At 31.6% G+C, this 6,000-nt stretch overlaps 1 long non-coding RNA gene across 1 annotated transcript; it reads left to right on the forward strand.

The window, feature by feature from the left end:
* Positions 1 to 2,540: 2,540 nt before the first annotated feature.
* Positions 2,541 to 3,189, forward strand: LOC148693768 (uncharacterized). Its single transcript, XR_015951851.1, has 3 exons — positions 2,541 to 2,635; positions 2,788 to 2,823; positions 2,921 to 3,189. It is a non-coding gene; the product is annotated as an uncharacterized LOC148693768 (long non-coding RNA).
* The last annotated feature ends 2,811 nt before the right edge of the window (positions 3,190 to 6,000 follow it).

Consider the following 6,000-nt stretch of genomic DNA (forward strand, 5'->3'; position numbering starts at 1 on the left):
GAGCATTCCATCTAATAGTTGGGATGATTTAATCAATAGAATAATAGGAGTTCGTAGGCCTCACATTATTCTTGCTAACGCTATCTGCACTTTTCAGGACATTCATCGGGTGGCAGAGATCCCATCAAAACCTCTGTTAGCTAACTGTGATTAGTTAGAGAAAGCTTTGGGAGGGTGAGAAATCTACATGTGTTCAACTTTCTTTCCGTGTTCTAAACACATTGTTTTTAAATTCCCCTCCCTCTAGTCCCTTTTATTTGAATGGTCACAGTTAAATCACGTCAACATCTTGACTTTATTTATAGTTTTTTTTTTTTTTTTTTTGGTACATCGATATTTTTACACTAAAGGGAGGGGGACTTTGGCTAAGCCACACAACAGACAACCTAATTTGATTTCAAATTCGTTATATATAAGATTTCAAGTGAAGAGGAATACCACGAAAACTTAGTATTGAGTGGCGACTTATTTATAGTTAGTGAGGAGGAGAGGGAGGGGGAGAAGATCTAGAGGGGAGATATAATACTACTCCCTATGCTTAGATAACATATATATATATATATATTTATGAATAATGATAGCTAGACCAAGTTTTTAGACCAAAATTGTAAATTATGTGATGAGTCACAAATAAGAAATAAGCACGGTAATTAACAATTAAGTAATAATTCAATCACCAACAGCCACACCATATAGTTTACAAATTTTGATTTAAATAGATGGTCTCCCTACTATTTTCCAATCTTTATAACTGAAACTTGTTAAGATTTCATAATTTATATCTTATTAATTAACAAACCATGGCTCTAACCACATGAGTGAATCCACAACAATTGAAATTATATGAGATCAAAGTAAATGGTAGAATCTTTATAAGACTTTCATAATGCACTCATAGTGCCACAATAAGATTATAGGGTCACAATTTGACTTGGCACAATAAGATATCGAATTCACTATGTTATCCTCATCATTTGTGTAGCACAAAACTGAGTCCATCTTAAACTAATAGAGCTTTTACTTACTTTCAATCACCCAAAATCAATGTGAGACTGAATTTGTTAGCATTGGTGGTTCAAGATATGAAATGAATGAGAATGATAATTGTTCCTTGAAATATGTTTTTTAGAAATAAAATGTTTAAGTAAAGAGACATACTACTAGATCAAAAGTAAGTTTGTTTTTTGCAATCATGTCAAGATTTGTGTTTGTGCGTATCTTTGATGTATTGTGATTTTTTTAATGAAACGATAACGGTTTTATTAGAACGTTAGTGAAAGTAAAAATTTCAAAGAAGACATACTTAATTAAATATGAGGGTCATTCAAACAAACGAAAAAAAGCCAAAGCAAAAAAAAATTGGTGAATTAGCCAATCTAATAGCCACAATATTGGCGAATATGTGGGTGTAACAAGCGACAAAACAACTCACCTTACACTTTAGAGCCAAAAGAACATTAATTAAAAAATAATAATCCATATTCTAGAAATTAGAAAATATTTAAAAGAGTAAAAGGAGTAAAAAGTAGCACATAGATTGATATGAAAGAGGTTGTTATGTGCTATAATTGTTACAAATTTACAACGAAACAGAAAGAATTATTTGACCACTTAAACTTAGATGATGATAAAGAAATTAAATGAGTTTTAGCTTTTTTTTTTTCTTAAAAAGGGATCAACTAGTTGCCAACGCAAGCAAGACAATCCATTTTTTCGAAGGTTGGAAAAACTCACATATATATTTCAGCCTTCATTGACCATCATCGTGTGAAATATGGGTCTGAAATTCGTCCCAACTACTGGGCCATTCTGTAGTGGTTAAATGAATTTTAGTTGGTGTGCATGAATATACATAAGGGGAAATATTTGTGATCACCGTAATTGGTATTTATCTCCCGATTGATTTGTCGTTAGATGAGTTTAACTCTCAAACTCTTATAGCGGTAGTTAATGATACAGTGAGTATTACCATTACTTAAGGGTTGTAAGCAAAAATACACTCTATATAATTAAGAAATTACTTAGCAGCAAAGTAGCTGGCATCAAAGACTAAGGTTCATTTCATAGTGTATTGTTCTTTTAATTATTGGTCTAATTGTATTCAATGATTAATAAGTTCCATACCAGAATATGTAGTATGCAACATTGCATTTTGACATTTGTGTTTATATTACGAGAAATTGACTCTTTTAAAGTGAGACATTTCATAAATTCTTTGTAACCTCATGTTTTTTCACAATATTTTATGGGTAAATTATAAAAAATTACCTTAACTATGGGTCGAACGATACTTTCATACCTCATCTTTTAAAAATAACAATGTTATACCTCATCTTACAAATTTGTTCTAATGTTAGACATCCGTCAGTTTATCTGTTAATTTCTCTGTTAAGTGTTGACGTGGCTAAAGACGAGACTCACTTACTAATTCAAATGGATTAAAAAATAATTAAATATATTTTTAATAATTAAAAAAATTAAAAATATATATATATATTTTTTTTATATAAAATTATGGGATTCTCTCTTTCTCTCTCTCTCTGCATCCCCAAAATCATAAAACCCAGAATCCCATTACTAATCTAAAAAACCCAAAATCCCATCAAACCTCCCAAAGCTCACAAAGCCCCAATTGGTATCCCTCTCCTCCCTCTCCGCTCTGTAAATCTTGTATCCGTCCTGCATATCGACCAACTTCTGAATTTGTATCAATTTCTGAGTGTTGTGTGTGGATTTCTCTCATATTTTATTTTACTAATCGTCTAATCAGTTTTCTGGTACATGCAGAACGCATTCCAAATTATGTACTTTTTCTGGATATGGGTAAATGATCTGCTCTCACTTAATATCTCTATCACTCTTTGAACTTTGAAGTTGCATTTCACGTCTAATACTCAAATCGAATGAAACTTTGCTGCAGTATTCATTTGGGTTGAAATCTTGCTTCCATGCCAATTTCAAGCTCGCAATCGCTAAAGTAATTCCGTGTAAGCATTTTCTCCCTTGATTTATTATGTTCTTGCTTGGCTCTAATGAGATTGGTGAGGGAGGAGGAGAGGGATACCAATTGGAGCTTTGATGGGATTTTGGATTTTTAGATTTGTAATGAGATTCTGGGTTTTGGGATTTTGGAGATGCAGGTTGCCCAGAAAGAGAGAAGAGAGAGAGGCGAGAGAGAGAGAGAGAGGATGGTGGAGGAAGGTTGGAGGGACGGATGGGAAAGGTTTCGGGGTTATAGGGATGCAGGTGCTCAGAGAAAAAGAGAAGAGAGCCAGGGGAGGATTCCACAATTTTATATAAAAAAATAATTTGATTTTTAATTTTTTAATATTTAATTATTAAAAATATATTTAATTATTTTTTAATTTAATTGGATTAGTGACTGGGCACCGTCTCTTACCACGTCAGAACTTAACAGAGAAATTAACAGTAAAACTGACGCATGTCTGATATTGGAACAAATTCATAAGATGAGGTATGATATTGTCATTTTTAAAACATGAGGTATGAAAGTGTCATTCGACTCATAGTTGAGGTAATTTTTTGTAATTTATCCTTAAAATATTGACACGCAAATTAAAGTTAAACTGTAATGTAACAAGGTCTATTAGAATTTCACTTTTAAAAGAATCTCCTTAACATTTCTCTTATATTATTATTGTTCTTTTGGGCATAGAAGTCGCACAAGTAAAGCATGTAGTTTTCGAAATCAACATTTAATAAGGGGGAAGCCTCTTTAGATGACCAAACCAAGATAAACTTAACAGCAACGGGATGGCAATTTTATCCGCGACATTCAATAGTCAAATTCGATGCCTTCTCTGAAAATATATTTGCTATTTTCAGAAGCTCTAGCTTCCCCTTTGTTTACATATTTAGTTTAATTGGGAGTTTGATCAATAATCTATCTTAACATCAATGGGATGGCAATTTTATCCGCGACATTCGATCTACGCATTTGCTCGTCTGTTTGAGAAAATTTGGATATGGGGATGGATATGGAAAAACTGAAATTTTTCGAAGCAGTTTTGAAGAAAGATTGAGTATCATAAAATTAATTGACAATATAAAGAGCTTAATTACTTATAATCACATGTAAGGTTCATTCTTTCTCAAATGTAGGAATAATACTCTAAACACGTTCTTTTACGTGTGACAAATTTTTAAACCTAGCACGTGAACAACATATTTGGTGAAGTGGAGCATAGGTGGTACTTGATCTTCACAAATGAGACAATCTACTTTGATACCATAAAAAAATTATAGTTTAACCATAAAACCAATTGGTAAAATGAAAAGTACACTAACATAATTACTTATAAACACATGTAAAATTATCTTATTTCCCGACGTGGAATTCATTACTCTAAACAAGTTTTGAATATGTTTATAGGATCCTGCTCTATACTTTCTGATCCAACTTTTTTATTTTGTATGTGGACATTTTATGGTTAGATTTTTTTATAATACTTTTTCTTCTAATCCCTAGTTTTTTTTTTGTTGCTTGACATGATTTGATCAAACCAAATTTCATTCATTTTTGTTTTCCGAATTTTTACAATAATATGATTTATTTATTTATTGGTGAAATAGACACGTTATTCAATGGAGAGACCATTACAGGGTATATATGATTAGAGAAATGCTAATGAGACTCATTCAATGTCAGACTCTTTATGAACTATTTGTTACCTCAAAGTTTAATGTTAGTTTTTGTGCTAAAATTATAAAATATTATATGAAATATGATTATTCGCAGTATGCGATGGTTAAAGTCTTTTACCAAAAAAAAAAAAAAATTGTGCTTAATGTTATGGACAATTTTTGGCTATGAAATGGATATGACACATTCGAGATCCCAATTTGAACCGTTGCCATTCCAACTTAAACGTGACTTCAATAGTTGATAAACTATCGCGCTTCAAGCAAATAATAATTTGGTCCAATGTCTCTCAATTTTTGCTTACGAAAGGAGCTCAAGAATTCAAATTCTATGAGGGTTACAAATTAGAGGACTACATTGTATTGAATTGTATGATACGAGTTACAAGGCATCTTATCTTATTTATAGAGAAAATGAAAGCAAACAATGCAAGAAATAATAAACTTAACCGACAAAAGAAAATCAATAAAATAACAATAATACTAGAACTAATTTTCCAACAAAAGAAACACTTTATCGCTTCTGTTAAGAAATAATATTCTTGTGTATTTGCACAAAAGAGTCTATTTGTTTTGTCGGGCACTGATCATGCTATGAGATTTGAATTTTCTTTTATATATCGATGGAAAAATAAAATCTATTTGTTTTGTTGGGCACTGAAATGAATAATTAGGAATTTAGGTGCGGTTATTGAAGGCAAATGGAATCAAATCATTTTCCTTGGGAAATTATAATGCCAGTTTCTTTTGACCTCAGAATTTTTATCTCGTAATCAGTTTTGAAGGTGCATGGCATGTGAAGTGAAGGGAGGAGTGCATCAACAAAAGAAAACAAGAATTATGACAAATAACATTTATAAATAAAAATATCAAAGAAATTGAGAAAGTCTAACTATTGTCACGTACGCAGACAAATGACAACCGTTTGTTAATGGGTAAGTGACGTATATGAATCTTAACTGTTCGTTTATGTGTATGGCTGATGTTTATTTCACTACGTACGTTGATAATTAATTGAGATTTATGTGAATACGGTGATTACCAAAACCCTAAACAAGATTGTCCAAGAAAAGGTAAAATGAAAAAAAAAAAATTATTTCTTCTCGCACAAGAAAAAGTAAATTTATTATTCCTCGTGGCCGTACGCGTGCTCGACCACGAAGCTTCTGAGTTAGGGCTTCGCGGTGGTTGATCACGACGTTAATTAAAGTTGTAAAGATTAGTTGGTTGATAATTTCAAGGCTTGTGATATAATTAGGAGTTAAGTGTGATTAGCTACAAGATTGATTGTTCCGTTAAATGCATTTTGGTTTATTTAATGAGTTAGGAGAGATATTC

Source organism: Pyrus communis, chromosome 10, assembly GCF_041283825.1.
Source record: "Pyrus communis isolate YQ-2024b chromosome 10, ASM4128382v1, whole genome shotgun sequence".
Classification (NCBI taxonomy): domain Eukaryota; kingdom Viridiplantae; phylum Streptophyta; class Magnoliopsida; order Rosales; family Rosaceae; genus Pyrus; species Pyrus communis.